Here is a 12,472-nt window from a genome sequence, read left to right as displayed (position 1 = left end):
GCAACTGAATGGGTGTGTTGGGATGGAATGATTCCCCCCCTTCCCCAACACATCTAGTTTAAAGCTTCCTTGACCAGTCTGGCAAGCCTCCTACCAAAACTGCTCTTTCCCTTCTTTAGACCAGCTCCACCATTCCCCACTAGACCTGGCCTACAAACTTGTTCAAGACACCCAAACCCCTGACTATGGCACCACCCATTTAACCATATATTAACCAGGCCAATCCTCCTAGCTTTTTTTAGGTCTTCCCCTGTATCCTGGAGAATTGACGAAAAGACAATCTGAGCTCCAGAGCCCATAACCACTTCCCTCAGGGCTCTGTAGTCCTTCTTTATGTTCCCCAGGCTACTACTATCTATATCCGTAGCACCCACATGGATCACTAGAAGTGGGCAATAGTCCGTGGGACTTCCTAGAGCAGGCAGCCTCTCTGCCACATCCCTGATCCGTGCCCCTGGTAGGCAGCACACCTCCCTTGAGACGGGGTCTGGCCGGCAGATGAGTGCTTCTGTCCCTTTCAGTGTAGAGTCTCCTACTACTATGACCCGCCGCTTTTTCCTAGCAGCACCAGTAGTGATCTTTACCCGGGCATCAGCCGGTTGTTTCTGGCTTGAGTGCGTTTCCTCATTAGCCCCCTGCAGGACAGCAAAGCGGTTCTATGTGGGGACAACAGATTTAGGGGGAAGCCCCTTGCTTTTGGTTTTCCTTTTCCTCCTTTTTTTGTTGTTTGTTTGTTTTTTTTTTGACACTAATTCACAGCCTTGCAGGTTAACGGCCTCCTTCTTTCCTTCATGAGCTAGAGGGGAAGCTTGAGGCCCCTGCACAGTTTGGGCCAGGAGCAAGCATTCCTGCTTCCCCTCGGCTTCCCTGACATCTCGCAGGTCTGATGCTGTCTGCGCAAACTTTATAAGCAGCCTGGTATGTCTTACAAAATAAGTGACATAGAAATTATGGAAATGGAAATTTTAAAAATAAAGTGTTATTCTATGTGTATTTATGTATCCTCAGTCTTAAAAAAGCAGTCTACTTGTTCACCTGAAATATGATAAATTTAGTTTGTTTATAGAGAAGAGTTTTTTTTTGTTTTTTTTTTTTTCCTTGGCAAACCGTTATTTGGTCATATTAAGTTGAAGAAGCAGCCAGGCTTCCAGGGTTTTTTTTCTGGTTTTGGTTTTGGTTGGGTTTTTTGTTGTTTGTTTGTTTGGTTCGATTTGTTTTCGTTTGAAGGGAAGAGTTTAACTTTCACTCTAAAGGTGTAGCATAGGAATTAAAAATATGCATATGCCAGATTATTTTCAGTATTTTCTAATGAATAATATTTTTGTTTGTTCCCATGATATAGAGTTACTTGCTAAAAATAATCCATGGAGATTGTCTCATTGTGCTTAGAAACCCTGCAGCATAAGCTTTAGTGGTTTTTATGAACTAATAATACAAATCATTAAAGTTCTAAAAAAAAAACTTTCTAAGGTAGAACTCAATTGTACATGAAGAAGTTTATGATTTAGTTTCTGAAATTCTAAAGATGGACCTAGCTGGCTGCACTAATGCAATAAGGCAAGGACAAAAGCATCTTACATTTAGAAGCTTGCTTTGTTGTTTGTATCTTCACTGCAAAGAAGTTTTGTACAAACAATTGAATGATATGTAAGAAAAAACCTGGCTCGACAAGCACTGCAGAAAAAAATCCCTCAACCACAGTCTATAGACCATAGGGAATTTAGAGACATTTAAGCAGGTTTCATATAATTTCATTAGTCTTACAGTGTTGTCTAGGTTTCTTCTGTAATGAAGGGTAGTCTGGAACTGTCTCCTATATTCAGCTACAGTTTTATCACTATTTTAAATGAAACTGGGTGCAGGCTGCTTTTCTCTGCACACAGATCTTTTTCTGTAGATGTTTGTTGACTCATATTGGGTTTTGTGATTCTGAAAGGTTGTTGCCTGGTGTGCTTTCACCTGAATTTGGGGGTTAATTTTCACCTTAATCTGTTTCCTGATCTCATTGAATGTGAACATACAAAAGCCTGTAGGAATGTGCAGCTGAGGGAGGATGGTGGTGCTCCTTTCAGCAGCAACTTGAGCTTAAGAGTATTTCAGATGCCATTGAGAACTCTCCCGACAGTACGTGGATTGTCCTCTGAGGGTGTCTGTCTTCTCTGAGCAAAGAGGGAATCTTGATAACCTACTGAAACAATATGCTTTCTTCTTAAATGGAAAATCAAGCATGATCCATCCTGCTCCCAAATTCTGTGTTTGAATGCATGATGTTAAATAAGAGAGGACTTGTAGAATATGAGGAGATACCTGTAAGAAAACAGAATTAATTTAAATATAATTTCCATGACACCAGCAGATTTAGACTTGCTAATGTTTTATGAAGCGCAAGATGTTAAAAAAATGTATAGGAAAGATGTTTTTATTCTGTCTGTGGGAAGGGGGATTTTTTTTATATTTAAAGTTCTTTGTGAAGGGTCAGCTGTGTTGTTTCTGTTTTATAGTCAGCAGTACTGACAGTCTTGGCTGAAAAATACCATTTACAATACAAAGGAGTCATAAGGGATGTAGTTGCACTTGAGAGAAATCAGAATCTGCTTTTAGTGTCTTATCTACTGATGAACATCACTTGTTGCTTTCAACTTTATTCTGTAAATTAGCACTACTAGTTTCACTTAGTTGCACCAATAAACTCAATCAACTGAAAGGGCTGTATTTATGGAAATATGTTTGACTTCATTGTTTATCTTATGTAATTTGATTTATATTTAAAAAATATCATGTTGCACAAGCAGCATTATGATTTTATTGTAATTTAGGTTTCTTTCCAGTGAAACTGTGGAGAACAGGTTTGAAACTGCAAACTGCTACACATGAGAATAACACCATGAAATCAACAGCTAGAAAGTTTGTGTCAAACCTCATAGTGAGCCCACAGTCTGTGTCTTTGAATCCAGTGCCTTCAGTATTACTGCCTTTGGGTTTAATGAGGAAAACACTACACTAAGTTAATTCAGATATCTGTAGCTCCTGTTTTTCCTTTATTCTCTTTGTATTTCTTACTGTTGTTTCCACACTGAGTTAAGTTCTCAGCTGGGTATTTTTGCTTGTAACTTTTTCCTAGCAACTTTCAGAAATCTGCAAGGTTTGTGAAAAAAACAGAGGAATAATTTGTGGGCTTGTTTTCTGCAGTGTTTTTCCAAGAAGAGTTTGAAAACATTGATCTCTTTGTCAGTGGAAAAAGTTCTTGATCATTGTAGGATGGTGACAGTGTCTCAGTCACTGTGAATACAACAGCATTATATGGTATTTTACAAGAAAACCTGGAGGGTTTTTTTTTTGTTTTTTGGTGTTTTTTTTTTTGTTGTTGTTTTTTTTTTTTTTTTTTTTTTGTTTGTTTGTGTTTTTGTTTTTTAATACTGTAAGCATTATTAAGATATTAATCAGTGTCTGGAACTGAGTTTCAGCTTTAGCTTGAAAGGCTTTTCCAAGGAGCAGAAAAGAAATAGACTGGGGAACTTTTCATATGGACATGTCTTCTGGCCAGAGATTTTTTTACTGTGGAGGTAAATTGTGTGTGTGCTTTGGCTCTTGTTTTCAACTGTTCATTCTGGAGAAACAAAATAAAGGAACAAAGAGGCTTAAAGAAGCATGCTTTTGACCTGAAGACAGTCACTATACAACTTCCAATTTTCACCGTATTGAAGAACAAAGAAACTGGGTAATGAAATAATGGAAAATGAATCTGTGAGGTTAAAACTGTAGTGATACAGTTCTGTGAGGCCTATGCCAAGGCACAGAGGGATGATTTGCTGTTAGTTTTTGTTTCCAGTGTCCTGTTATTAAACACATCTCACCAAAACATCTCAGTATCAAAAGGCGACATTCTTAATGTCTGTCCTGCATGTGGTAATGCTGATACAAATCTTTCTTGTCCAAAATCTTCACAAAAGAGTGATTGCTGAACATGTGATTTTGGCAAAAGTCACATGTTCAGCACCTTACCTACAAGAGCTGAATTCTTGTTCATCTTGTGCAGTATCAGCTGGTGTGAATTCTTCGAACCAATTTACCATTTCCATTTAGGCTGTATTGCTTCATGCAGGTGAAGTGGCATTGATTCAAATGGGACTAAAATGTGTGTGACTAATCTGTGGAAGAAAGAAGGACTTTTTTTAGCTATTTCTTTGAAGCAGAAAATGTCTGTTTTATTCTATGTCTTTTAAGAAAGTAAGTTCATTAAATCACAGAGTATATTACCGTTTTGTACCTTACAACATTTGTATTTGTGGTCATTAGAAAGTAAGACAGTCCTTCCAGGAGCTGATATTTTTATCTCAAGATGAAAAAATATTCATAGTTAAGAGGGTGTTTTCTGATTTCATTATACCTATAAAGCCACAACTACATTTTCCAAGTCTTAGTTTTTGAAACTTCTTTTTATTTTTCTGTGATTTGTTAGGAGCCATTGTCTATGTTATTTTTCTGATAACACGTAGAAATACCTTTACAAAAAAATTGTTTGAAAGCCTGGTTTCACTGAAGTCAACAGCAAGAGCTATTAACTGAGTAACAGCTGTTAACCATAATGGGACCTAGATTTCAACATCAGCAACTTCTTAGGAAAAGATTCCCACTTAGAATAAAACCAGCTTAGAATTCTTCTTCAGAATGAATTTTACAGGGATCAGCACAAAGTCTTAAGTGGAACATAAAGATAACAGTTTAGTCTGGCTCTCGACCTGAACATTCCAGAGATATATTTCATGCTCTTTAAGCTGTATAGTAACATTCTTGATACGTACTTCTCTTGTTTATAAACCATTCTAGTACTTGATAAATACGGAAAATTCTGAAAGAATAAATACTTTTGTTGTTGTTTTAGAAATAAGCTATTGACGTTCAACTCTAGCATAAATGATATGATTCATTTCCTTGATTGCCTTTGATGGGATCAGTTATGATTAGGGTATTGATCTTCTCTACTAGGTAAATGCCTTTTGTGGCTAGTAGCTTTATTAGCGGTATCAGAGGTACAAAAGTGTACAAATCTATGAACAGGTTTATATCTAGGAGAACTGATTTATTTTTTTTAAATTATTATTATTTTAATGTGCTATTTTGGGATGAAGTGGAATTACTAGGTTATTATTTTACTTGACAGCTGTGGTGTTTTACTTTTTTCTCTTTCAATGGCTTGGACTGATGATGTCCCAATGCTAAAAGAGTTAGATGAATGCAATAAAGAAGAAGTTTAACTTAATTTAACTTCAGTAATATGAATGTATTTTGATAGTCCCAGTTATTTGGACAACTGCTTTTTATTAGCAGTGTTTCATTGGTGTGTCCTTTTGGAGAACTGTTGTGGAAAATAGATTACCAAATAAAGCATGTACATGCATCAGGTATACAAACTTTGCACTTGACTCAAACAAGTTTGCTGTTTGTTCCATTTTCCTTTTATAGCAAATCTTTTTAACAAAACAAATGACAGTGTCCATTTGTAGGCTTTTCTTCAACAAACACAGCTGGTGTTTGATCCTTGAAGTCACTTGAGTTGCTTATTATTTTGAAGTTAGCCGATATGGGTTGTGGTAGATTGAAGCCCTGAAATATGTCTGAATTTCCACTCCATCCTTTCCCCACCTTCATTTATAAACTGGAGCATTAGATCATACAGTGTCTATAATTTTGTGTTTTAGGAAGTACATTGTAGCCTTGGATCTTCTGTCTGCCCCACCCCCACCCTCAGCAAGGTGAGTCTTTGCCTCAATCTTCCTGCAGATATAGTTGAATTTGTTCATGAAGTGAGGGAAATTTGATCATGGAAGTGGAAAACAATGTATAGAGTCATGGGACTAATTAGTTCATTGTACAAGATATTTTTCATCCTTAGAAATATAAAGAAAAAAACAACATCAGTTTTTTTTGTTTGTTTGTTTTTTGTTTTGGTTTTTATTGCTGACTAGTAGGAAGCTGCACTAAAAATTTTTAATGTCTGTTCAAATCTGTATTTTGATGTAAGGTGATATTTTCCTCCTGCTTACACAATATACCTAAGACATATGGATTGTTGAAGAAGCATGTATTTTTCATCCAGAAGAGGGATTGCTTTTGAATAGCAGCACTTAATGTTCCCAAAATAGCAGAATCTCATACAGGAAATTAGTTAAGAATATCTCTTCCAATATGGAGATGTGTATAGTCATCTTGGAGTGGGTAGATTTCCTGTGGCCTTTTACATAGTAACAGCAATAAAATAAGCACTTTTATTTTCAGTTTATGAAATTAAAGCTCATGCAATTGTATTTCTATGAGTAAGATTTATGGTTAAATGTAATAAAAAGTGCAGACCAAACTGAGTCATAGTATTCCCCATAGTGAACAATACGATGATGTGCGGATAGTACTACTGTCATCAATGGAACTATTCAGTCTCAGGAAGTGTTGTACAGATGGGCTTTGCAATAGCCAGATGGGTTGGAGTTTGTTGAAAGGGAGTATTTTAACATAAATTTCTGGGAAAATTAAACTGTCCCACACTGAGCAGTATATTATGTAAATTAAAATTTATTCTGTGCAGCTTGTTGTGCTCACCTGTTCATGTGAGGAATTCCGTCTGTACGTATTGGTAATTGTGACAGAGTTCATACAGTAGCTATATGTTTACCCAGAGTGCATAACACAATATTCATTCAAAGAGCCTCAAAACTGAAACAGGTCTCTGCATGATCTTTTTCCTCTTTTCCTGGGTGAGCTCAGACCTACTTTCTTGTGTAATGAATCAAAGTGAGGTGATGTTGCGTTGGAATACTTTAAATGGTGTATGTAGCTCCTGAGTATCAATATTAATCAGTCAACAACATTAATCAATACAATGTGTGTATGAAAGAAACAACTGTACAGTTCCTCTGGTATGGCATATTATCATTTTTGTATGGTTTTGGAACCAAACTGTTTAAATCCTTTAGGCTACCAATGTCATGACTAATGAATTCACAATACTTGCTTTTTTCAAGAAGGTGGGTGAACGTCACTTGTAATCCAGGGTCAAATCTTGTTACAGCAGAAGCTGATGGTAAGGTTTGCACTGATGTCTGTGGAGAAGGACTAGGCCCTGAACCATCAGAATGTGGTTGCCACTGCACTGAGCAAATCTTCCACCTATGGGTCAACTGTGAACTCACACTATGCAGACCTCCAGTGACTGAGTTGGCTGATGTTGCTTGTGCTTCCGCTTGTCCAATTTACAGGGAACTCACTCATACAAAGCTCCAAGGAAGATTGGAAATGAGAGATTCTCCTAAACAGGAGCTCTGACGATTAAACACGTGCCCACCTTTTTTGAATCTCATAGTAATTTGGGTGTTTGAGTATTTTCCAGCATTTTCTATTCCAAATTAATTAAGAAAAACTGAAGACAATAACATTGGGGAATGAACCAAGTGGTATGTATTAAAAAACTAAATAAGCATACATATCTGAACTAGTGGAATTTAAACACTTCCAGAAACACAAACAAATAAATATTGTCCTACTTTCATAGCAAATTTCCTGTTGATTCATTAAAGCCAGGAATTTACCTCGAAACAGAAGTTGAGGTAGAGAGAAAAGTTAATTGGCAGTAGCTGTAGTTGTCAGCAGTGAAAGTGTAAATGGGTTTTCTAGTGCACACTATTATCTCAAATATATGGTATGCTGTGGTAGCACACCGTGTGCCATATGCCTCATCCTTTCATATTACTCCCCCTCATTTTTAATGACTCGTTCTGTATATTAAAGTGTGGAAACTATTCCAGCAGTGAGACTGGCACATTCTTTGCACAGCTGAATTGACACGTCCAAAGCTGCCTCTGGCTACTGCTTATAGACTGTGTTGCTTTTCTTTCATGGAGAACGTTTTTTGCCTAATTTTAGTCATGCAAATCCCACAGTATGATGCTGTCATAAGTCCTTGCGCAGGAGAAGGAGGCAGTCTGCCTCCCTGTCCATATATGGCTTTCATGTTGTTGCTGTGTACCACCTCTGACATCACCTGAATGTCACATGCATTTCATTTTGTGTGAAACGAGCGCATCAGAGGGGATGAAAAAGGTTTTCTGCAAGAGAAAGAAGTATCTATCCACTCAGGTATTCTGTAATGACAGTAATGCAAACTAATAATAAAAATAAAGTGTATTTTATTTGATATTCTCCCTATTGTAAATTAAAAATACACTCAAAATTTAAAAACCTCCCACAGTTCAGATGCTGGTAATCAGGGACAGGGGTCCAGGAGCTGTTTTGTGGTAGAGAGCAGTACTGGGTGTCTGCCCAGCACTACAACTGGGTCTCCTCTGCTGCTGCATTGCCAGATGCATTGCCACAGCCACCACTGTGACCTGGCCAGGGTCAGCTGCCCTTCTCCCAGGCAATTCCTGGGCAGGATTTGGGAGCTGGCACTGCCTAACATCCCTTTCTAGGTTGTGCCTTCTCTGTTGTTTACTTTAGTAGCAGAGACTCAATTGGCTGATTGCCAGTTGGTCTCAGTGTCAGAAAATGGTTCTGGCCATATTTGCTTTGCCTATATAGACACACACATATATATATATATATATATATATATATATATATATATATATATACAGAAATGTAAAGAAATAAACACATGCACATAAATATAGCCAAAGAATCTTAGTTCTATCAAGAGGAGATTTGCAAAACTGCATGTATGGTTAGCAATTTATATTTAATATCGCACAGCTGAAATTGTAACTGTCCCTGAAAGTTGTGCCTAAAACTCTTTCAGTCATTGGGATGCACGCTTCAAAATAGAAGTTAGTTTTTTAAGTGCCTTTGTGGAGCCTCAAACTACCATCACTGTTAGAGTTGCTTTCTGGACAGAGTTTTTCTTTTCCCACCTGTTTATGTTAGCTCTAAAGCTTGCATGTGTGCCTTTTCTGAGTTCTGTGCCAGCTCATCTTTGCTGTCATGCAGATATACTCCATTTTAAACAAAACATGACTTATTACATTTCCAGCTTTAAATTGGTTATTTAATGCTATGAGAAGCCTAGAATGAGCTTCCTCATGTAGGCTGGACCTCTTCCAGTTGCCTATCACATCTCTGCCTTAGAAAAGCTACTTTTCTTTTCCCTGATTATCTGGATTTTATGGTTGTGTTCAGATTGTGGTCAGCAACTTTAGTTTGGCAATTCTGTCATTATTAATTCAACACTGATGAATGGATTTCGATAATCTCATATAAACTGCTTTTCGCAATGTTGCGCTTTAAGCCCAGGTGGCAAGTAAGTACCATGCAGCCGCTTGCTCACTACCCCCCCGTCCCTGGTGGGGTGGGGAGGAGAATCAGGAAAAGGTAAAACCCATCAGTTGAGATAAAATCTGTTTAAGAATTGAAATAAAGCAAAATACAAGAATAATTATGGTAATAATAATAATAATAAAGGAAAAAGAGAAAAAAACCCACAAGTGATGCACAGTACAACTGCTCCCCACCTGTTGACTGATGTCTAGCTTGTCCCCATGCAGTGATCATCCCCTCCCAGCAAAATCCCTCCAGTTTATACACTGGGCATGACATGCTGTGGTGTGGAATACCCCTTTGGCTAGTTTGGGTGAGGTTTCCTGTCTCTGCTGCCTCATAGTTTCTTCTGCCCCTCCTGACTGGCAGAGCATCAGAGGTGAAAAGTCCTTGAATAAGGGTAAACGCTACTTAAAAACAACGAAAACACTGGTGTGTTGTCAACATTATTCTCATAATGCAAAACACAGCACTGTATTAGCTACTAGGAAGAAAATTAGCTGTATCCCAGGCAAAACCAGGACACACTGTTTCTTTCTAGGGGTGGTGTGCCATTTCCTACCACCTCCTGTCTTAACTGTCTGCATTGCTGATGTGCAGTGAACGTCACCCCTTCATCTCTTACAGACGTAGTGAAGTGACCAGAGTAAGATCAGTTTTGTGGTTAGTTTAGTTCAGCAAGCTGCAGCCAACTCTTGCCATCGCCAGGTAGCTGAGGAAGTACAAAGAAATATCTCGTAAAACAGGATAATCTGCCTGCCATGGTTGGCTTATTCCTTATCCCTAATTGGTTTACTATTCCATCCAAAATTTGTTAGCACATTGTAGTTCTTGATTTTTTTTTCAATTGCTTCATAACATATAGAAATGACTGAGAATAAGTACTTGGCTTTAATCATGTTTATGCTTTATACAGATTAATTATGTGTTAGATGTGAAGTATCCCCTTTTCTGTTTTTAAATTTGTAATGTTTGCATGTCAGTTAATGACCTTGTTCTTGTGTTATGAGGCAGAGAGAAAGAAAATCTTTCTCCTATATGCTCTAGTTGTGCACATTTGTCTTTGATGGTCTGTTCCTCTCAGAAGTTAAGTAATGTTTTTCATCCTTTCTGATTATTGTATATGAGGTTTCCACAGCCCTTTGATCGTTTGCATTGCTTTTCTCTGAATCCTGCCTAGTTCTGCAGTATCCTTTTTGAGACTGGGTAATCAAAAGTGTATACAGCATTCCTGATGAGACTCCACCACTGATTTATATCATGGCATTACAATACTTTCTGTATTATTCACCATCCTATTCCTTATCCTTCAAAACATCATGTCTGCTTTTTTACCACAGCTCAGCATTGAGCTGAGGTCTTTAATGAGTTTTCTACAGTGATACCAGACTATTTTCCCAAGTTCACACAGTTAATTGGATGATGAAAGTATGCTCTTCCTTTTTCTTCTGTCCAATGTGGGTTATTTTCTATGTACTAACATCGACTTTCCTTTGCCATTTTAGTGATTACTTTGGTTTCTCTTGTAAACTTCTCACAGTCCTGTCTGGACTTGACCACCCTAAATAACTTTGAAGCACCTGCAGTTTTTTCTTGCTTACTAGTCAGCCTTTGTTCCAGTTTTGTTTCAGTTATACTTTAAAAGAAACAAGCAGCTTGATCTCTCACTGTTCAACTTACTTTTTCAGTAAAGAAAATTGGTCGCTTAATACTCTTCTTTTTTTTTGTGTGTCCTACATGATTTTGGTTTATGACAATACTCCACAGCTCACATATTTAATGTACTATTTCTGTACTGGCATTTTAAACTGGACTTTTTGGAAATCTGATTTTTTGTTTTATTAAGGTGCCAACCAGCTCATGTGTTCTGCAGCATACTGATTTGCAACACATGAACTGGCTTGTCAGACTATTGCTGAAAAAAATCTACTTCTCTCATTGTAACCACTTTCCTCCTGTTTTTGAGTGGTGAAAAGAGTTCTTGCAGTTTAGTAGCCGAGTGACAGTCATAGGAGACAGGACAAAGCGTGGTTAATAATGTGTTATTGACGTTGTTTAACCTCTTTTTAAAGACTCCTTATGATGCCTCTCAAGCCATTTGTCTCAGACCTTAGCCTGTCCTTACTGTTACAAAGTTTTCCTAAACATTTGAAGGCTTTCCTGTTACTTAATCACTGCTCCAGAAACTTAAAACAATGGCTCCTTTGCCTGTCCATCAAAGACATAGATGACAGATTATTTTCTCCTTTTCATTATCAGTATACCTGTACTTTGGTTTTAGATTTCACCTTTGCTCTTTTCTTCCTTAGGATAAAACTCAATTTTTTTTCACTGATCGTGCTACCTAGGTCTCTAATTATTATTGTTCCATGCTTACCGTTCCAGTTCATATACAACTTGTGTAAAATGCAGCTGACACTTTTCCAGTGCTGAGCAGACCCAAAACTCTTCTTCCCTTCCCCCAAGACAGTCCCATAAAACTTACCTCAGGAAGGTAGTTTTAAGCATCAGAAAGCAAAACCCTTGTGTCAAAGAGCAACAAGGCCTCAAATCTTCTGTTTTTTTTCTACTGACACTTCCAGTATTAATGTTCCCAGGTACCTGTCATTGGCTGACATCTTTGAAACTGTTTAACTCCTGGGACTTGGCTGATCAAGAGTGAAAAGTATGGTTACTGGGTAGAGGTGGTATGAAAAATAACTTCAGCAAGTTTGGTTTTGTTTACTTTTATTTGGCATTTATATTATGATTTTATTAAATATCCCAGCTGCTGTTCTCACTGTAGAAATATTTATTACTGGAGTATCATTCTACACTGCATTAAGGAGTCTGGGAGAAGCCTTTGCTAACTGTTCATTTTTTAACAGCTTTCATTTGAGAATTATGAAAGAGAATTTTTTATTAGAGGTTATGAAAAAGTAAGAGTCCGTATTTTCTCTCTGAGTAGATTCTTTGTCTTCTTTGTTTGGGAGGGGATGAGGGTAGTGAAGAAAAATCTTGGGACTATACCTGCACTCACAAATGTGTAAATTATCTACTTAAACTTTCTACAACATTTTCATGAATAAAAAGACTACAGTTATTTATATACCTGCTTTATTTTTGTATATTAATGCAGGAAATAAGTGAAAAATATTGCAATTACTTTATAGTTCCTACATAATTAAGTAGG

The sequence above is a fragment of the Pezoporus occidentalis genome, unplaced genomic scaffold, assembly GCF_034315485.1.
Source record: "Pezoporus occidentalis ecotype Australia unplaced genomic scaffold, CSIRO_AGI_Poc_V1 ctg181, whole genome shotgun sequence".
Lineage (NCBI taxonomy): Eukaryota > Metazoa > Chordata > Aves > Psittaciformes > Psittacidae > Pezoporus > Pezoporus occidentalis.
The sequence above is the reverse complement of the archived record's forward strand: the minus strand, read 5'-3'. Positions refer to the sequence as shown.